Source organism: Thermobia domestica, chromosome 18, assembly GCF_964235325.1.
Source record: "Thermobia domestica chromosome 18, izTheDome1.hap1.1, whole genome shotgun sequence".
NCBI lineage: Eukaryota > Metazoa > Arthropoda > Insecta > Zygentoma > Lepismatidae > Thermobia > Thermobia domestica.
Genome location: NC_137471.1, coordinates 76,943,592 through 76,966,301, shown reverse-complemented (window position 1 = coordinate 76,966,301; position 22,710 = coordinate 76,943,592). Strand labels below are relative to the sequence as shown.

The 22,710-nt window shown below is 39.5% G+C and overlaps 1 long non-coding RNA gene across 1 annotated transcript in view; it reads left to right on the top strand.

Annotated features, from left to right (window-relative positions):
* LOC145675131 (uncharacterized) overlaps positions 1-12,657 on the top strand; it is a 237,323-nt gene extending 224,666 nt beyond the window's left edge. Inside the window, exon 4 of the long non-coding RNA XR_014129109.1 lies at positions 12,480-12,657. This is a non-coding gene — a long non-coding RNA (uncharacterized LOC145675131). The remainder of the gene's footprint in view (positions 1-12,479) is intronic.
* Positions 12,658-22,710: the final 10,053 nt, after the last annotated feature.

The window sequence follows — 22,710 nt, the reverse complement described above, 5'->3', positions numbered from 1 at the left end:
TGTTTTCGAAAAGTTTTCACCGAAACCAGTTTCGGTGAAAAACCAAACCGGTTTCGGTGAAAAACCGAACCGGTTTTGGAGACAACCGAAATGTCGGTTTTTTGGGTTTCGGTTTTTATAAAAACCGGTTTTCGGTTTTTACGAAAACCGGTTTTGCCCATCCCTACTTGAAATTGAGCAGCTGTACCTCTTGTTGACAGCGTGACTTTACTCCGTTCCTTGAATTTGAGGTAAGTTATTAAGAGTTTATTAACCGCGTTTCTTATTATCAATGGAGTGCTTTTGAAATGTGTTACGCATGAGAATATCATTGTTATCACTGTTTTACTTTAGCATGAAATATTTAGTCTATGGGATAGCAAATGGAAGAATAAGTAGGAGTACCCTCACTTACATGACCGGGGATCGAATTAGGAATCCCACACATTAGAAGTAAGCACGAGAAAATGACATGGTTGGTTGATTTTGGTTTAGCGTCCCTTCAGTAGTGGGGCTACGAATACAGCTTAATGTTGAATCTGAGCGCATACTGGGTGTTGAACCCGGGCCAGAGGTGCGTAACGCTAACCACTTAGTTATGAGGAAGCTCATTTTCTGAAAGTTACCATTAACGTATACAAAATGTTAGTTTTTCAAAAAACTACGCACGAATTTGTTCCCCTATAACGTGCCTTTTAACAGTGAGACGTGGACCTTCAGTTTAATGTGTGATCTGATCTCCCGCCGAGAAACGAATTCGAGTCTTCCTTGTTTAACCGCTTAGCTCGAGAAAAGCAAGCGCATGAGATTTTGTTTTCGTTTCATGTTCGTTATGCGTTTTAAAGTTCAGTGTCAGGGGAAAAAATGCTTACTACAGTGATTCTCTCAGCACGGTTAGAAAAACAATTTCATTCATTCTTTTTATCACTACAGAAACTTAGGTCAATTACATGTTGATGTTGATCTCGGGTTTGATTTCCAGTATGACGACAATAAAAATTCTTAACAGTAGAACTATTTGAGATATGATAATTCTTTTAGGATTGATCGTGTAGTCATTTTGATACCGTTAAACGTGTTAGACATTTCTGATTTGGGAATTCAATTTTAATTTGTGTTTTTTTTTCTCTCGTTTTAGATATTTGTTTTCTTCGCCTATTCCTTTTTGTTTTACCTTACCTTTTCCTATTTGAATATGGCTACTTCTGGCTTTACTGTCTTGCGAGAAATTAATAGACATTATCGGCGTTTTAATCTTGAAGGACGAATGCTGGAAATTCAAATTAATGCTCCGACTAGTGACACCGATATTGTTGAGTGGGTTCAGACCTCCTTTCAACAGATGTTGGATTATAAAATGTCGGCGAATCATCGATGGTTGGATTATCGATTTTATCTCACGATGAGAAGAACAAACCGTTTTATTTATCTTTTCGGAGTGCAAGTAATTTGACATTGGAGACGTTATGGGCTTCTTTTGATCGCATCCTTCAAAGTAACGATATTTTTCTCATGGACTAACCGTTCATTGTACATTTTCATCATGTAGATGCGCCTCGTGGATTTGGAAGAATGCGTCGAGGTCTTTTATCAAACGACGAGTTACTAAAACGCAAGAATGGCATTTTACGTGTAAAAAAGACCGACAAGAAATGTTTAGCATATGCGATTGTGATTGCTATTGGATTGAAAAAGTATAAAGATACAAATCAGAAACTGTACAGACAATATCAGAACCAGAGGAAGTGTGTCATTCTCCCTGACGTACATGAACTCTTGTCCAGGTCATCAGTGAATTTAGAGCATGGGGGATCCGTGGAAGAATTGCGACAATTGCAACGCTACTTGACCGATTATAAACTTACCGTATACACCAGCTTTTCCGGAGAAGATATTCTGTATGAAGGGCCGGGTGGCGAAGACAAAATTCCAATCAATTTAATGTGCATCAATTCTCATTATGACATCATCACGTCATTAACGTTCGTTTTTTCTACTAAGTACTATTGTGCTGCATGCCACAAAAAATATGATCATCTTAATAGACACGTTAAGAACTGTTCGGCCATGTGTGAGAAATGTTTGCAGAAACCGCCATGCAGTAAGACCAATACGGAGAAGCAGTGTCCAGAATGCAATCGTGAATTTTATGGTGAAACATGCTATAGAAATCATCTGACTGTACCATATCATAAAGGCCAGCCAGTATGCAAGATGGTGAAACAGTGTTCCAAATGTCTACGCATTTATTCGTTTGTCCATACAGGTGAAAGAGAACATCATTATACAGATTATTTTTGTAATGTGTGTCATAACCACGCTATATCTACCCACCAATACTACATGAAGCCTGATACAACTCAATTGAAACCTGGAGTTCCATCAGTGTTACATTCCAAAAAGGCTATGATTGTCTTCTATGATATCGAAGCCACACAGGATACTTTCTTTGATGAAGACACGTTCATCCATAAGCCCAACAAGTATGGTGGCCCAACAAGTATGTTACAACTGTGTTCAAGATGAAGATATACATCATCCGTGTGAAGTTTGTGGACAGCGGGAACATATTTTTCAAGATGATCCGATCAATGCCTTTCTTGCGTATTTACGTCAACCACGACCCAACATTAAACTTATTGTATCTTTGGCACATAACTCTAATGGATATGATGGTCATTTTATTCTTAAATCTTTAGTGGAAAAACATGAATTGAAACCTACTTTGATCTTGAACGGAGCAAAAATTTTAAGCATGAAAGTAAATCACTTATCGTTTATTGACTCCTTAAATTTCATGCCAATGGCTTTAGTAAATTATCCAAGGCATTTCATTTACCAGCGACCAAAGGACATTTTCCACACTTTTTTAATACTGCTGCAAATCAAACGTATGTGGGAAAATTACCGGACATCCAATATTATGGTGCAGATGAAGAGAAAAAAAGTGGATGAACGAGAGAAATTCATGACATGGTACAACGAACACCAGAACGATACGTTTATTTTCCAAGAAGAATTGGTGAACTATTGTGTCCAGGACGTCAACGTACATCGAATGGCTTGTATATCTTTCATGACTACTTTTGAACAAGAAACCAACGTTAATCCTTTCCTGGAGGCTATCACTTTGGCGAGTGCGTGCAATTTAGTATTTCGACGAAATTTCTTAAAACCCAATACTATTAGCATTCTTCCTGCACGAGGATACCATCACAGGAATAATCAGTCACGGATTGCTTTGCAGTGGCTTGCCTACATGGAAGAAAAAGAGGGACATCCAATTCTACATGCAGCAAAAGGGAAAGAAGCTTATGTTGCTGGTTTTCATCTGGACGGCTACTACAAACATCCCGACACTGAAGAGGAACACGTGTATGAATTTCGAGGTTGTAGGGTACATGCTTGTTATCTCTGCGTCCCTAGAGGCCGTGATCAGCCCATTTATGAGAACTCCGAAAAAACTATGAACTTTCGCTACGAGAGAACACAGCGTAAAATGAAATTATTACGATCCATGGGATATAAAGTACATGAAATGTGGGAATGTGAATTTCGTCAAGTGTTAAAATCCAATCCAGCATTGGCCTCTTCTTTAAGCACACATCCTTATACTAATAAGACACCATTAAATCTAAGAGACAGCTTCTATGGTGGCCGTGTTAATGCCATTAAATTGTATCACGTCGCAAATGAAAATGAAGGCGAAGAAATTAAATTCTTGTATATTGTTTCCCTGTATCCATATGTAAATAAATGTGGACGGTATCCAACAGGGCACCCACGAATATATCTACAGGGAGATCCAGAAATGCCCGCCATTCAAAATGTCAACGGATTAGTCAAGTTAGAGATTTTCCCTAGCAGAAATGTGTTTCATCCAGTACTTCCATTTCGCTCAAATAAGAAGTTGTTGTTTCCAGTTTGTGCTGCCTGTGCCACAGCATTAAATGAAGATTCTGAATGTACACATTCCGACAGTGAACGAAGTCTAACAGGAACGTGGATGTCCTATGAAGTTCAAAAAGCCATTGAACTTGGGTATCAAATCATTGAAATTTACGAAATTTAGGATTACGACATCACCGTATATGATCCTGAAACCAAGACTGGCGGATTATTCAGTGAATACATTAACACAGTTTTGAAATCTAAGCTAGAAGCTTCTGGTTGGCCTGCCAATTGCGTCACCGAAGAAGAAAAGCAGCAGTATATTCAAATGGTACAACAACGTGAAGGCATAACTTTGGATGCAGCAAATATAATGACAGATTCAGCACGTCGTAGTCTTGCAAAACTCTGTTTGAATGCCTTCTGCGGACGACTCGCTATAAGAGACAATTTCAGCCAAACGACCATCATTAACGACCCCAAAGGACTGTATTAAAAATTAACTGCTCCAGAGATAAAAGTCAACCAAATTTTACCTGTTAATGATTCGTTGTTATACCTTTATTGGCAGTATGAAGATGATGTTCTAGTACAAAATCACAATGCTAATGTTGTCCTTGGAACATTTACAACGTGTCAAGCTTGTCTGGAACTCTACAAATATTTAGAATTGCAGAAAGAAAGAGTACTATATTTCGATACAGATTCCGTGATATTCACGCAGCGACCATCAGAGCCCACAATAGAACCAGAAGTATTTCTTGGTTCAATGCCAAATGAACTGGAATCAATTGGACCAAAAGCATACATCAAAAAATTCGTGTCTGGTGCCCAAAACGCTTTAGAAATCTACGACCCCAACACGAAATCAACCAGTTATGTATGCAAAATTCGTGGATTCACACTCAATTATACAGCAAGAGAAAATTTAAATTTCGATAGTCTGGAGCAAATGATCATTAATGAATCCAGTGAAAAAATCTCCATTAGCACGCCACACAAAATTTACAGAACCCACCATCATCAGCTTGTCACAAAACCTGAAGAAAAGAAGTACAGTTTCAACTAGAAAAAACGCCGATTAATACCAGATACATACGAAACATTGCCCTATGGGTATAAAAAAGCCAAAACAGAACAACAGCCATATTTTTCCTAATCCCACCAACATCACCTCCCAAAGATGGGCAAAGAATCAACCGCAACACGGGACATGCTTCAACGATGCACCAGCGGAGACAAACTCAAATGCAGAAGATGACATCACCTTGCAAAAACCAGTGGAGAAAAAAGGAATTCAGGTACGTCACATTTGCTTTTCTTTTCTCACCTCACTCTCTCTTGATCAGTTAGTTCAATGTTCTTGTTCGATGTTAATAATCTGTTTTTCTTCTTTCACAGGAAACAAAATAAATATTACCACGTATATTCATGTTTTATTTTCTCTTTACAGAATTTGTACCCGTCACGGACAAGTCTTTCTTTGAAGAAAAATAAATGCATACCAAGATGGAGAAAAAAGAAATTCTGTATTCTATTTCACATGCTAAAAATAAATGTACAGAAACATGAAAAAAGTAATTCTGTATTTTATTTCACTTCCTTAAATCAAATTATTTTTCTGTACTGCGATTTCAATTTCTTTTTTCTGAATCAGTTTACCGGTAAAATAAAATTTCTGAAATCAATGTTTTGCGAAAAAATCTAACTAAATTTTTGTTGCAGAATTTTTTTCGTGTACGAAATTAAAAAAAGTTTGTGTACAAAATAAAATTTTGTTTCAGAAAATTTTTTGTGTACGAAACAAAAACTGATTCAGAAATTTTTTTGTGTACAAAATAAAATTCTGTTTCAGAAAATTTGTGTACGAAACAAAATTGTTTCAGAATTTTTTTTGTGTACGACACAAAATTGTTTCAGAAAAATTTTTGAATACAGAACAAAACTTTCCGATAAATTTTTGTGTACAAAACAAAATTCTTTTCCAGAAAAAAATGTGTACGAAACAAAAAATCAGTTTTCGTCACGAAACTGCTCCGACTAAATGAATCGATTCATTCTGAAAACGGTGGCAACACTGGAAAATCACGCGACCATTGTTACCGATTCATTGTTGTTACAGCGAACACAACTAGATTCGAACCAACAATCCAAAACGTATGATTCATTTCTAAATACATCCAACTAAACAATAATGCCAACGCTTAGCATTGAGTCAACAAGGTTTCCTTAAATTCACACACGAAGTAAAAAAAAATGATAACACAGATCTCCTTTTCTATGTGAAACATAAACCTAGTGTAAGAACGGCTCGCACCGAAATGTGTAATGTAACATAACTTGTCCGTGTTCTTTTCATATGCAAAACGGCAGGCACAGAAGATTAAAAACTTCTCAATGGGGCATAGTGGCTCAGCGCTTATTTCTGATGCGTAAAGTCTCTGCTTCAATCCTCAGCCAAGTAAGTTTATGATGTTTTCTCATTTCACCATTTCTTATCATCATCCTTTCGATTAGCTTCGAGGGGACGTTAAAATTTCCTAACACTAGCAGCAAGAATCAAACTCGGGACCATTGCATTGTCTATAACGTAGTAATCAATAAATTAAATTTTCTCAATGGAGTACGGTGGCTCAGCGCTTGTCTCTAATGTGTGAGGTCTCTGCTTCAATCCTCAGTCAAGAAAGTTCATGTTTTCCCCTGTTTCGGTCTATCATTTCTCATCATCGTTTTCGCGGGGACGTTAAATTCAACATTTCCTAAACTAGCACCAAGAATCGAACTCGGGACGATTGCAACACATGTAAGGTAACCATGTTCACCCTGAAGCGGAACAAAATGGATCACAAAGTAATTATCAAATTTAAGGGAATAATTTTAAATACGCCTCCATATAACGTAATAAGGCTCCAAAATCAATACTTACCAAAGGGAACGATGACTCCCAAATTTAAAAAGTAAACCATTATACTCTATTATATAACGAAAATGTCTCATCAAAAGTAATAGGATAAGTTAAAAAAAAACTTCAAAATTTTAATATTCTTATACTCATTAAAGGGGACAAGGTCCCTCTCGTCACGTGGATCAAGATGAGCATATGTGTCCTGAGTGATCCTATGCATTCCCTGGCCCCTGAGTAAGCATAAGCAAAATTTCAATAGGTAATGCAATCCCGGGTCAAAGCATCTCTAACCCATTCACATTAATGCTATGGTCCACGTGGTGTCCCAAATTGTATAATCAAAAGTCAAGTAGAGTCACCCCGACGTCAAACAAACACATTAGCTCGAATCAAATACCTCTACTTCATTCTCACCAGTAAGGGACGCGGTGGCTCAGTGGTAGAGCGTTCATCTCTGCTGTATGGGGTCCCTGGTTCAAACCCCGCGAAAGTAGTTTTGTGGCGTGCAAAATTATGCTCGAAATACTCCAATCTTTGCCCACCAAATCATTCATTTTTCATCGTCACCGTCTCCTTTACCCTAACCGGCATAATCGTGGAACGTAAAACTAAAGATTTCATTTGCACTAGTGTTAGTTCATCTCACCAAAGTGATAACAATCTCCAAATTTTATGCCATAAAATGGAACGAAAAATAAAAAGCATTCATAAACCTGTACTATTTCATAACGTAATCAATCATCAAGAATATGTTTTAATAAGTTTAAAGAATCATATCCTCTAATCCAAAAATCCCAATTCAATGACGTCATAGCCGGGCCAAGATACCTCTCACTCATTCGCACCAGCGTGCATGGCCCCTGAATAAGCATAAGCAAAATTTGAATAGGTGACGCAATCCCGGGCAAAAGCATCCCTGATTCATTCGCTATGGTCCATGGCGGCCCCAAATTGGATAATCGAAAGTGAGATCAGGTGGGGCCATTACTACTATAGGGTCACGATCATCAACAAACATGCCCCTTATAGGGTGAGTTTGCGGGTTTGCCTGTGATTTGAAAAAGGTTTCGCACTTCTCAAAGAAAGGGCTTTCAGACGAGATACAAGTTTTCCCCACGTATTTGGTCCCGATATGGAATCACCCCTAGTTAGTTGTGACAATTCAGTTACACCGTGAACTTGCGTAAGGATAGAGTGAACATGGGACCTCCACAGAACGTCATAAGAGCGTGTATGCTGTACGAGTTCAAACTGGGGTGAAACGCCGTTGCACCGGGGTGGGAGATATGCCTGGCCTTTGGTGAGGGTGTCGTGACTGCGCGGACGGTGCGGCGGTGGTTTAACAAGTTTAAGGACGGTGACGAAACACTCGAAGACGCACCACGTGCCGGAAGACCAACACATTTAAAATGAAGATCTTCAGGCAGCAATTGAGGCGAACAGTGACCAGATATGTTAGGAACTGGGACTACAATTCAGTGTGAGTGTAGCAGTCATTCGGCAGTACTTCCATCAACTTGGGAAACACTACAAGTTGGGTCGATGGGTCCCACATGATTTGACTCCAAGCCAGAAGGCAATACGAGCAGACATCTGTGTTTCTTTGCTGTCTCGTCTGAGGAAGGAGCTATTTCCAGAATAAGGTCCTCCTGTGTGTTTGGTGGACTGCTCACGGCATCGTGCATCGGGAACTGCTACCAGCTTTTCAGAGCATCCATGCAACTGTGTACTGTCAGCGGTTTAGCCGTGTTCAAGAAAAACGCAAAACTCTGCAGCCAGCACTTGTGAATCTCCAAGGTGCCCTCCTGTTACAGGACAACGCTTAGCCCCACGTGGCTGGAATGACCCGAAACACCATTCTACGCCTTGGGTGGGAAACACTATTGCATCCGCCATACTCCCCGGGCATTGCACCATTCGATTATCACCTGTTCCATTTCTTGGACAATCACCTTAGGAGACGCCAGTTCAGATCACTACTAGAGGTGCAAAATGCACTTGATGCCTTCTTCGCCTCACAGCCCACCAAGTTCTACCGTGATGGAACCCATGGGCTTCCAGAATGTTGGCAGAAAGTCGTCGATGTTGATGGGGACTATTTTTGATGTTCCAGGTACGTCTTAGGTAACATACCGATGTTCGAAGGTGGTGGGTGAAACAGCAACGGAACTTTCTTGGTTACCTTTATAATAAACAAAAGTCCAAACACATTCCTTTCTGTGTTATTGGAGCAAGAATGTAATACATTAGCTCAATCGATGTAATGTCCTAATTCATGTAAAATCCTTGATTGCTCTGACGGTGGGGTTACATTTCTTATGCATCTCTGCTGTGTTCTTTTACCCTCGTCGAGATAATTCTTTTCGTCATTCCAATATAGACTTTAGTGCACGAACAAGACGTGGAATAAATCCCAGGCAACGACAGTTTATAATAGTTTTCGAATTCCGATAGGGAGTTTTGAAAGCTCATTCTTATTTCACTGAAAATTTGATTCAAAAACACTTGCCAAATTTTCTTGTTCTATGCGAGACTCCCGTGAAAAGGAGTAACGAAACCCACTTATCATCCATTTCACCCTTAAATTACATCCCCAAACACACATTAGTGCTTTTTGAGAATACTTGAGAATTTTTCTTTTGTTGCAGAACAAAAACTAAATGTTTAATTAGTATATTCTGGTTTACGGACTGTTTAATCGTGACCAAAACCCCAGCGTCGGCTGAAATATTGAAGATATGACTACCTAATAAAGTCATACTTTTATCAAGTAATAATAATTTTTAGGACTTTATGGATAAGTTGATCTATATATAATAAAGTTCTGAATATTCGTAATACCCTTCAAATGTTAAGATGTTGAGCAAACGCCAACATTTGGTTTGTCAAAATAGAAATGTCTTTAGCATAGTGGGTATAGAATATATTCATTAATAAATTTCAACGGAAATTTCTTACAAATTTATTTGAAACTTTCCTTAAAATTTTGATCAATTTAATTCGATGGATTCTTTTAAATAATTTAACTAAATATGTGGATCTTGAGAATAACATTATCAAATATTTGCAAAATTTGAGCTTCAAATATAGCAATAACTATACCCTAACTAACTGTGTAACAGTATTAAAGCCAATAATATTAATTCTAATAGCATATGCAACTCGGAACAATATACGGCAGTACTTACAGAAGAAATAATAGCAAATTATCCATCAAAGTATTACTTAATATTGCTCTTTCTTAAGCTTACCGTCTCCCAATTATGCATCAAAGCTGAGGAATCGTTGATAATGAAACGACGATGACGGTGGAATGAAAAAAGTGAGAGGGAATGGGAGATCCCTGAGGAAATACAGACAGACGATGTTTGTTTTCCACAAAATACACTTGGTGTGAGCTGGAATCAAACTATAGACCTAACGCACTACACACAATGCTTCGTTAAATGTATACAGCTTGTTATGAATATCATTCTATATTAGTGATGAGCGCAAGAGTCTTGGTCTTGCATTTTTTTGCAAGAGTCTTGCATGCAAGACCAAGACCAAGACTAAGACCAGGAGTCCCGATGCAAGACCAAAACCAAGACCAAAGGGTGCAAGACCAAGACCAAGACCAAGACCAAGACCAAAAGGTGCAAGACCAAGACCAAGACCATACCTCCAAGACCAAGACCGAGACCAAGAATCTTGCACATGTACCGGCTTAGTGGTAGAGCGTTCACCTTTGGTGCTGGGGTCTCTGGTTCGATCCCAGCTTGCAACATGTGAGCTTTTTTGGTGGATAGAGACCATGTGCGTAGGTTTTCTCGGGGCTTTCCCGTTTCCTCCTACTTTCTTCATTCCACCATTTCATTCATTTCTCATCATCACCATCTCTCTTAGCCTCGGTGCATAATCGTGGCACGTAAAACTAGACATTACATCCCCTTTCAAAACATATTAGTGGTGTTCTTTTTCTAAAACTAAAAAGAAATGTAGTATTGCACATCGGTAATTCCGCACACCATAGATGCCGACTATATGAGTATAACCTTGGCTCCAAGGATCAAGCATCCGTTAGAAATTTTTAATGTGTGCTCAAAAAATTAATATCGAAATAACATTTTCATGAAATTGACAAAAACTTGTGTATGTGACCGCAAGTTTGCTTTTTTATGGGCGGGTGCTTATGCGTTGAATAATTGTTTATGAATATAACTTTTAGCCTTCTCAGGTACATGGTACACGAGAATTGAGCGATATAACATTATACAACAATAAATAATCCATATTCACAAGTGAGAGTGATTTTATACATTTATTTCAAATAACTTGGAGTTTGATGCTGTGTTTTTGTATTTCTAATATAGGTCAAAGGTATTTGTATAAGTTGAGTAATTTTTGTCTCTCTTTTTTGGTCAATATTGCTAACATATCATCATCATAGCTATTCTACCATTATTGGCAAGTCATTTGTTGCAACTCAGAAGCTTCGATATACGGTGGTCCTCAGCTAGTCTCTTCGTCTTGACGTAGCAATTTTCTGTTTTAATACCTTTCTTCAACTACAGTCTCCTTTGCCCCCTCCCTCTCTTTCCTTCCATCATATTCTCTGGGACGTCCCTCATAATACAGTTCCTCCTCAGCCAATGTCTCAACCAGTTCCTTTTCCTCCTCTTAATTATATCTAAAATTCTTCTTTTCTCTTAATTATATCCTCCTCTTAATTATATCTAAAATTCCGTTCAACCCAGCTAATTCTCTCCTTTTATCAAAAGCCTCCGATATTTTTTTCATCGCCTTTGCGTAATGTCCATGTTTCTGCTCCACAGAGTATATATTGGAATCAGTGAAATAAAATCTCAATATTTAATTGGAAGTTTGTTCAATACAAAAATTAGCTAATCTTAGTTGAAAATAAAAAAAAAAAAAAATCTGATGCCTTTAAAATGTAAAAATAATTTAGCAATTTATGGTATTTCTGTAATCTGTTCCGTCTTGATTTTGTTTCATGCGTCTCCCCAATTTGGGAACAAGTAGAGTAGATTGAATTTGTTAAAAAACATATAAAAAGATTATGAAACGTTGTAATTTATCTTATAAGTAGTGAAGCGTGGGAACCCATTCAAAAAAATAATAAATGTTATCACCTATGTTGTATACTATCATCATACTTACACGAAAGTAAATTATATATAATTTAGAAACATACATTGTATTCCCGTTACTATTTTCCCATTGTAGAATTTATCCAGAGTAAAATTTACATATGAAAAGCATAAGATTTCTTAAAAGCAAGACTTGCAAGACTCTTGCAGCAAGACCAAGACCAAGACCAAGACCAAGACCAAGACTGGGTGCGCAAGACTAAGACCAAGACCAAGGTTCCAGTGCAAGACCAAGATCAAGATCACCCGGGTCTTGGTCTTGCATTTGCTCATCACTATTCTATATTAAAGAACAACTTAATAGAACATTGTAGTGCATTTTGTTTTGATGTATGTTAATTCAGCACATTTCGTAGATTCGTTTTCCAGTTTCTCATTTGAACATTATTATTTTGTTTTAAATGTTCCTCATGATATAAAGTAGATCTCGGGGTTTTATGTCTTCAGGCACATACTCTGTTTAGTGGTGACACAAAATGGCTCTAGTATTACATTGCTACAGCTAGAATCTAGTTTCAAAAATGTACGACAAAGATTTGTGTCTTTATTTGCAGGTTTATCCAAGTTTATCTGCATCATGGGAGTTATGTTGTTCATTCTCTTGATGATAACAGAAAGAGTAATTGGAGAAAGAACGGACAAAGGATCTCTTTGCAGGGGGAGAATTCCAGCACCTTCTCATGGTATGTGATAAAAATGTCTGGCGGTATTAAAATATATAGTTCTTCTTGATACCACTTTCATTAATTGTTAATTTGATATAATAGTCTTTAAACTGAATTAGTACCAGATTTCTACGTATAGAAACGGAATTATTTCCAACATATTTGCAAAAATTATATATCAAACATATCTTCTTAAAGCGTACAGAGGATTCGAAATCATAAAGACAGCATAGTTCGAAAATGATTTTGTTATTTTTATTTTCAGTAGCAATGAATGGTATGCATGCCTTCACACACTTTCCTTGAAATTTACAGTATAGCTTGGTACATTTTTATCAGGAAAATGATTTTTTTTTCAAGCCATCGTATCATATCCTCATTTTTGCTGTTCGTATTTGGAGGCTTATTCGTTTGAACGGAATGATAAGCCGCCTTATGAAGCACGATTGCGGAATTCATGTTAATATGTAGAAGGAATTCACATTATTAACAAACTAGTCTTTGAAAGTTGCGGAAATGATTTCCTCGTGATAATCACGAGTGCCCTTTGATTTAAAATGCAACATTGCCGCAGGCACAAATCCGCGCATAGTCGCGGCATAAGCAAAATAAGTCGATTTCCCTTGCCAATAGGTGTCTTTATTGTCCCTTCGGATGTATCCCACGCACTACTTCTCGTGTGTCCTGCATTCACCCATGTTTCATTCAGCCATACTAAGTTTTCTGGGTTCATTTTCATCATCACTCTCAGAAATTTGCAACGAGCCGCAACAATATAGTTTCTTTCCGTAAGAACTTTTCTTCCAGAGAATTTCTTCCATCTAAGATCAATTTGCCTTAACACAACACTCAAGCTTGTTTTCCCTCCCTCGAAAAGCCCTGCTTCTTTCAAGGACTTGAGAAGCTTACCGCGAATCGGAAATTCTTTTCTTATATAATATTGATAGATGTGTTGCCTTGTTGCATCATCCTGGAAACGATCTAAAGACGTTTTAACATTGGGTCGATGAGAATTCAGTTCTTCGGGACATTTTTCTTTTCTTTTTTCCTGTTCTTATGTTCTTAACAGTGGACTTTTCCGCACGCAGGGCATCAGCCACTATCTCTACCACCCTGTCATAGGAAGAAAAGGGCCACCATTATCGCGCTCTTTTTCGAAATATTCACGAAATCTGTATATCAATTCTCGGCTTTGTCCTTTATACACTCCTATTTCCTTCAGCTTCGGTTTTGAAGAACTAGCCATTGTCACCAATTAATCACAGTATTCTTAACAGCACATCCAAATACACAAAAAGAAAAGAAAGAAAACACAAAGTCGCAATAACGAAGACAATCTCAAAGCACTTTTCACTCAACTATGCACAAACAAAAGAAAGAATACGAAGCGGCAACAACGTCTGGTTTCCATGCCAGCGCGGTGACAGCTCGATCACCCATTGGACTTTTTTGGGGGGGTCAGTGAGTAGATTAGTATGCATCCGTATTCCATTTTCAATTAATGTGTCACCTTTTTCAATTAGTTTCAGTACATACACTAAGTACTCTAAGTACTTACACTTTAATTACTCTAGGTACTCTATGTATATACATACTCTAAGTACTGTCGTTGAAGTAATGAATATTTTGATTACTCTAAGTACTCTCATTGAAGTAATAAATGAATTTAATTGAAGGACAAAGTTTCAATTGTAATTGAACTTGAATCATTACGGCTTTTTTACCGGTACTTTAGGAACAATTATTGATAGGTAATTAATTACCCATGGTTATGATAAAGCTGTACCGGACCGTAGTTTCATTACTCCAGTGTTGCTCTTTGCGTACGTAATATTGAAAATATTTAGCGTTTTGTACTAACCGTTTAATTACTGTCACTTTTTGTATGTAACCTTGCATTGCACGTATGTAACTTCATTGTCGAACTGTAATTGAAGTCCATAATGTACCTTTTATTTGAACTAAACTTATGGTATTATGCTAATTACTAACCTTTTGCCATTAATATTAATATACGGCTGAAGGACACTTACCCTTCATACTCACCCTTCCAGGACAGCAGGAAGCATTCTTTCTTCTTGGAAGCCCATTAATTTCCAAGGTCAAACCTCATCGGTTTAACTTTTTTTTTAATGCTAGCATGAGGCTAGCTACCTCTGAGAGGGCTACACCCTCTTTCAGGAGAAGATTTGACGGAAAAGTAGGATTTGGTGAAGGATGGCTGATCTAAGTGAAGGTTCGGTTTAACTTTTTTTTTTTTTTTTTACTGTTTTCCGCAGACGATAACGTCGTCTCTTCGGGAGGGACTGAAATTTAATTTCAGTAAGAGGTGGAACACATGTATGGGCTATGAGGTTTTCTAACAACAATAATAAAGAAGCTCACTTTATTCATACATATAGGTGAATTATTATTGTTGTTGTAATCATGGCAGGAGACACAATGATAAATACACAGAGCCTAAGTAACTTCAAAATGAGACTGCAATAATCATAAGTTTTACAATAGCAATGAAAACAAACAAGGAAGGAATATTATGAAATCTGAGTGGTCGTAATGTTATGATGATGAGATGAAGTGCATGGACGCCACAGTTCACAGGGCAGTGTTAGTAGTCACAAATGAGGTTATCTTCTGTGTTGGGGCTACTCAACACTGTTGAGCGACATGGGGAAGCCCTTGTTAGAATGAGAGTTACTGTGCAAGCGATGGATAAACGTGATGATTGAATTCTGGTGGATGATATGATTGAAAGAAATGTTGATCCGGATGCTCTGGATGTTTCTGACTAGATTGTAAGTAGATGCTGTAAAGGTGTATAAGCATACTTAGGAGGAGTGGAAAGACTGGCATCAATGTGTATGGTTTCCAGGGGGGTGTGATGCCGAGTTGTCCATTTTTTGTGTATGTACCTAGAGCGGAGATCTTCAAGATGTCGAGTGATATGCGGAAAGGTCAGCTTATCGTACAAAAGGCGAGTAGGGCTAGGCAAGGTGATGCGGTAGGCTAGACGTAACACATGCCGTTCGATGATAAGAAGCCACTTATAAAATTCATCTCCAGCGCTAACCCAGGCAGTGTGGCCATGTGTGAGACACGGACGGAAAAACGCTTTATACGTTTTTAACAATGTGTCAGCATGTAAGCCCCACGTGGTACCGTCCAGGCGCTTCAATAGATTTAAACGGTTTTGGGCCTTCTCTTTGATTGAAAGAAGGTGTGGTTTCCAGGTTAATTTAGCATCAAAGATCACTCCAAGATATTTAGCGGTAGTACTTGCATGGATGGGTACACCCTGGACTTGAATATTAAGCAGAGATGGATTACGTCTCACTCGACTACGCCTCTTATGCGGAAGGATGACTAACGCCTGTGTTTTGTCACAGTTTAAGTTTAATTGCCACCGACTACACCAGTTGCTGAAAGCATCAATGGCTCGTTGTAAATGGGTATTGATTTGATGCATAGTTTGACAGCAAGCGAGCAGCGCTGTATCATCCGCAAAGGTGAAAGTGTAAATCGGTTCTGGCATAACAGGTAGATCACTAACAAATAGAATATATAATAAAGGTGATAAAGCTGAACCTTGTGGGACGCCAGTGCAAGGAAAGATTGGAAAGGATAGACTGTTATTTATTGAAATATATGCAAGACGGTTGGTGAGGAAATGATACACTATCCGAAGATAGGCCGCAGGAAGACGAAAAAAATGTAATTTATAGATAAGACCATTGTGCCACACTCGGTCAAACGCCTTTTCTAGGTCGAAGAGAAGTAAGCAGGAAGGTGCTGTTTTATTATAATGATTCGTGAGAATAGTAACTAGACGTAAGAGATTATCGAGGAGGCTGTGATTAGGTCGAAAACCGGCTTGGTGTATAGGCAAAAGATCATGGGTTGACAAGTGGTGATGAAGTCTGCGAACCATTATTCGTTCAAATATTTTGCCTAACGTTGACGTCAGTTGAATTGGCCTGTATGATGCTGGGTCTGACTTTTCTTTATGTGGCTTAAGAAACATGAGTACCTTGGAAACCTTCCAATCGGGTGGGTAATAGCCGGTTCGGAGAACGAAAGTATACAGCGACGCCAAAATGTGGAATAAAAGAGCTGGACCTTCCTTAATGTGATGGTAAGTGATACAATCGAAGCCAGGCGCAGTGTTCTTTTTGTGGCGTAGGTCCTCGGTAATGTCTAGTGGAGTTATAGGTGCAGTCAAAGGATTCTGATCGTCCAGAGTATGATCCATATTTATTCTTAGGTACCCATTATGAGGGTTGCTGTACTTCGCAACACGTTGATAGAGATTGGATCTGTCTCGAAGCGTGACTTCTGGTGTAAAGGTGGTTTGAAGAATCCGGGCAAAAGCATTCGCTTTCTCTGTATCTGTGGTTAAGGCAGTATTGTTCTCAACTAGCGGATAGTGAGGTGCACTGGTTTTCCCAATAAGACGGTTGAAATGTTTCCAGTAACGTGTTGGATGACTTTCTGTGGCTAAAGTGTTGACAGTTCGGATCCAGTTACGTTTCTTATACGCTCGGATGTAATTTAGCACCATTCGAAGATATTGGCGATGGAGACGTAGGGTGACAGCATCACGAGTGCGTAGGTACTCCTTGTATGCAGTCCGGGCTAAGGAAATGAATGAGAGATACTGAGGGGGTAATTTAGGCCTGTAGAGATTTCTGGTGGTAACAGGAATGGAGAGTGCACTGGCGGTTTGAATGCTCGTAGTGAGTTGGCTTAGCGTAGCGTCAAATGATGGGATATCGTTTGGAAGTGGAACACCAGCTAGCGTATCCGTTAATTCCCTTCGGTACTCTATCCAATTAGCTCGGTCAAAATTTGGCTGGGTACAAAGAGCTTCCGGTTGTGGTTTCTTGGCGGTAGGAAAGTGTAAGTCTACTTTGATAGGATCATGGTCACTACCTATTGAATCAAGAACAGTGATCTCGAGGTACGGCATGATACTAGAAGACGCAATGACCACATCAGGAGTGGTATTTGAAGATGGATGGGTTGCTCTAGGTATAGCGCAAATTTCGCTATTCGTATACGAGTTGATAAAATTAGAAAATGCACGTTTCTCAGCATCACTTCTGCTGTGGTAGTTGATATCAGCCATGATAATATAATAGCGGAAGGTAGTATCCAGATAAGTGAAGAAGCAAGTTGGTATGCGAACATGGGGACGAATATATATGGTAGCGACAGTGATTGGTCTGGCTTTAAAGTAAATAGTAACGATATTATGTTCCGGAAGAGGTTCGGAAAAGTTATAAGTAATGATTCGACTTGGTAGTGTATGTTGGGTCCCTATAGCCGTTCCGCCGTTTGCTCGTTGCCCTGGAGGGCCATCGTGGCGGGTGAAATCATAACCTGGAAAATATTCAGGTAGAGTAACGTTATAAGAAGACTCCTATCCATGATGAAAACGATTAAACTTGGGTTGTGACGGGATTGATTTGAAAATGGACAGTCTGACCGGAATAAGTCGCCTTGACATCGAGGTGATATAACACTTTGGTCGCATGAATGACTTGAGCGACTATGTGGGCTCGCAAGAACGGATGGATATTTTGAAGCGTGAGACTGAAAAAGCGAATCATATTCTCAACAGTAACTGGTTCACGTAGAGAATTATGTGGGGGCACTGGAGCATCGGGAGTGCGTAAAGGCACAACTAGTTCCGGTTTCGTAGGCTCCGCTGGAGGTTTGGCTTTGCACTTATAGCTGTAAGTAGGGTGCTTTTCGTTACAGGTATTACATTGTGGCGGTGCTGTTCCATTCGGACAATCTTTAGTGAGGTAAGTTTGACCACAGTAGCCGCACTTAGAATTGTTAGGACAGTTAGCTGTCAGATGTTGATTATACACTTGGCACTTTTCACAACGGATCGGGAGTGGCGGAGGTGTACGAGAAGACTCTACCTTATGACGGCGTTTGAAAATGAAGGCTCCATGCTGTAGCAAGTGATCAATGGCGTGTTGTTCGCTGGTCAGAACTCGAACTAAGTAGGTAGCGCCTGTATTGTTGCGGATTCGAATGCATTTTTGAATGCTGACCCCTTCAGCTGTAAGCTCCTCTTTGACTTCAGTGTCTGTTATCTCGGGATCGACACCCTTGATGACCACAGATAATAATGGTGGTTTCCTTGGTGGTGGAGCTTGGGCCTGACGTTTTGGTTGCAGAACAGAAATGTTTGCGTTTTTGCCAAAAATTTCGAAGGAGGCCTTGTTACGTACATGGCGATGAAAATCTGGATTTGTTGATTTTAGTATGACGACCTTGTTCGCGAAGCGAATTTCGGCTATTTCCAGGCGTGGAACGTATTTGACAAGTTGTTGGAAAATATGTTTCGTGTTCTTGAATTTGGTGTCAAAATTAGTGAGAGGAAAATTGTAGATCGGACTAGTAGTCGAAGGCTGAGGAGGAGCGTTTTGTTTACTAACAGATGGTTGCGTGTCCATAATCAGATCCTGTTCGTCATTGGCAAGATTGGCTGCCTCTGGAGCAGACCCAGAACGGGGGCGCTTGTCAACAGTTTGATCCGAGTTGTCAGATTCCCGCCTAGTGCGCCTACGCTGATCCCTAGGCTGGGGGACCACGGGTGGTAGCCTGTGCATCGGGCCCGGGCCAACGGCCCTACAAAAGTGATGGAGACGTATACAAAGATACAGGTGATGAGCGGATCCCGCTAGCAACAAATGAGATGAGATGAGATGAGAACAAAAATACAGGTTTTAACCCTCCAAAAGGCGTATAATCCTTTTGTCGACCCTGTAAAAAGCGTACTTGCACCGATCTCAGAAATACGTGTTGCAATACTTCTTCATCGGAAGGTGCAATAACTGCTTCAAGACAGGTTAGGCTTAACCCAAAGTAAGTATGTCGGTTTAACTTTTTTTTTAAGGCTAGCCATCGGCTAGCTACCTTTCAGAGGGCTACACCCTCTTTTAGGGAAGGGTAGTGAAAGGTATAGTAGGAGTGAGGAATGAATGGATGGGCTATGGGCTGTTTTAGTAATATCTTTATTGAATCATCATTTATTTTGAGGTCTTTATGATCTTTTCGATCATAAACATACATCAAGGTAGAAGGAACTTCATATGTTTATATAAATGTTAACATAACGAAAAGTAATATAGTAAATCTAAAAATACAAAACAAAACATGACAAAAAAAGAAGGAAACTATCGAATTTAAGAGTATATAACAAAAAAAATATAGTGAATAAATGAACTCATAACAATAATCAATAAAGAAAACTCGGTTTAACTTTTTTTTTAATTGCTAGCCGAAGGCTAGCTCCCTTGCGAGGGTTACGCCCTCTATCCGGGGTGAGTGATGAAAGTATTGGGGTAGTAAGGAGATTGGAGCTGGTCTATGGGATGTAGGAGAACTGGAACATCATGTATTTAAGTAACACTTTATTATATTTCAACTTTATTTCATTTTATTATAGTATCCATCAGACATTATGATCTTGTGATCATAATCATAAGGGCAGGAAAAGATGATGGTGAGGTGCACTTCACAGGACAAACACAAACAATTTGTTAAAAAGACGAATGCTGGTTATCTTCTTGTCCAGGGGCTACTCTGGACAGTGATGAAGACATATGAAGCCCTGTTAGTATAATGGATTTACAGTGCAGTAAATGTGGGTGAAACATGATGGGGAAGATGATCGGAAGAATAAGCAGATGCGACAAAATGGTCGGGGTGATCAGGTGGAAGAGTTTTGAGATAAAGGGAGAAGAGCAGAGATAAAGGACAGGTGATGAAATTATAACCCAGATCGTAGTTGCGATCGATATCCATCGTGTCCACAAGTAGAGGGTGCCGTTGCTGAAAGCGGGTAGTTATGAACCTAAGCCTTAATTTTTCGATGTGATGAAGTAGGGTAGGAAACGTTATGCGGTCATACAACTCCTGCGTTGGACTCGGAAGCTTGATTCGGTATGCTAGACGAAAAGCATGTCGTTCGAGCACTTTTAATTTGTTGTAGAAGTAAGGTAATGCACTAACCCAGGCGGGATGTCCATATGTTAAGACGGGGCGCAAAAATACCTTGTAGGTATTGAGTACTGTAGAAGGCTGTAATCCCCATGTGGTACCTATGAGACGTTTAAGAAGGTTTAAACGATTATAGGCCTTGCGAGTGATTTCTTTAAGATGTGGGCGCCAAGTTAGATGATGGTCGATAGTGAGACCGAGGTAAGTGACCTGTTTAGCGGGTTGAATTCGTGAACCGTCGACACTGATGTTAAGAAGATTCGGATTTTTCTGTACTCGAGAGCGCTTGCGAGGTGGAATAAAGACAATTGCCTGCGTCTTAGTGGAGTTTATGTGAAGTCGCCACTTATTGCACCATCGAAAGAAGGAGTCAATTGCTATGCTGAGAGAGGAGTTAATCTGTTGAATGGTTCGGGCTGTACAGAGAAAAGCAGTGTCATCAGCATATTGGAAAGTGTGCACATTGAGAGGAAGTGTCGGCATGTCAGCTACAAACAGAAGATATAGTAGGGGTGAGAGAGCAGAGCCTTGGGGTACACCAGAGTGAATAAAAATCGGATGAGAGAAGGAGCTATTGATGGTGACATAAGAGAGGCGGTTAGAAAGAAAGTGAAATATGAATCGGAGATAAGAAAGCGGAAGTCGGAAGCGGTGTAGTTTGAACAGAAGAGCTAAATGCCAAACTTTATCAAAAGCTTTTTCAAGATCGAAAAGGATGAGACACGACGGTCGAGCAGTATTATAATCATTGGTAATGAGATTTAAGAGTCTGAGCAGTTGATCGTTGATGCTAAAATTAGGTCTAAATCCAGCCTGATGCACAGGAAGCAAATTATGGGTAGAGAGATGGAGATGAAGTCTGGCGACGATGATGCGCTCGAGAATCTTGTTAAATACGGAGGTTAGCTGTATTGGACGGTAAGATGCAACAGAATCTGGAGGTTTGTTAGGTTTCAGAAACATTAAAGTAGAGGATGTTTTCCAGTCTGAGGGGAAGTAGCCGGTACGAAGTACAAATGTATAGACATAAGAAAGAAGAAGAAGAAGACAGTATGGTGCTTCTTTGATGTGGCGATAAGTTATCCGATCCAAACCAGGAGCTGTATTACGCTTGCGATTCACGACAGACGAAATATCGTCAGTGGAGATAGGAGCGGTGAGAGGATTATTGTCGGGAAGACTATGAGTGTCACTCGGTTGTAAGTAAGGTGCTGATAGGTTCAAGATGTCCGTGGGATGCCTCCGGGGAAAGTCTGGTGAAAAAGGAGTGAATGTAGTTTGCAGGTGGTCGGCAAAAGCGTTGGCTTTATCTTCGTCTGTTTGTAGCGGACAGTCATTAATAAGCAATGGATAAGGCGTCCTGGTAAGCTTGCCCGTCAGCAGATTAAAGCGTTTCCAGTACTTAGTTGGGTGCGAAGTTTCTGCCAAGGTGTTGCAAGTCTTGACCCAGGTCCGGAGTTTATATGCCTTAACATAGTTTCGGACTGTGCGCTGGAGTTTGCGATGATGCTGCAGTGCTTCCAAGTTCCCAGTGCGCTGAAACTCTCGGAAAAATGCGCGGGAGCGGTGTATAAGAGGTAGATAACTTGGTGGTAGGCGTGGTTGGAACCGGGAGATTTCAGTGGTTGGTATATGAAGTTCGGACGCATGACGGATAGAGTAGGTGATATCAGAAATGCAATTATACAGAGCATCTTCTGTGGTAGGCGGCTCAAGATTGGCTAAATCGGCAGTGATGGTTGAGCGATAATTTTCCCATTTTGCTTGGTCAAAACGTGGGACACGCCGAGATTCTGGTAAGGTTCGAGGACTATGAGTCTGTGGTTGATCAATGTGAAGTTTGATTGGTAGATGATCGCTACCAATGGAATCTAGTACCTCGAGAGTACATCGTTGGGAAAGGTTGACAGATGAAATCACTACGTCTGGTGTGGTTTCAGTGATAGGTCGAGTAGGTTTTGGTATGTCAAAGATATGGCCTGTGGTATGACTGGTGATGTAGTTAAGGAAACGTTGTTTCTGGTTATCTGAACGGCTATGAATATTAATATCTGCCATAATGATATAATATTTAAAGTTATTAGAGATATACTGAAAAAAG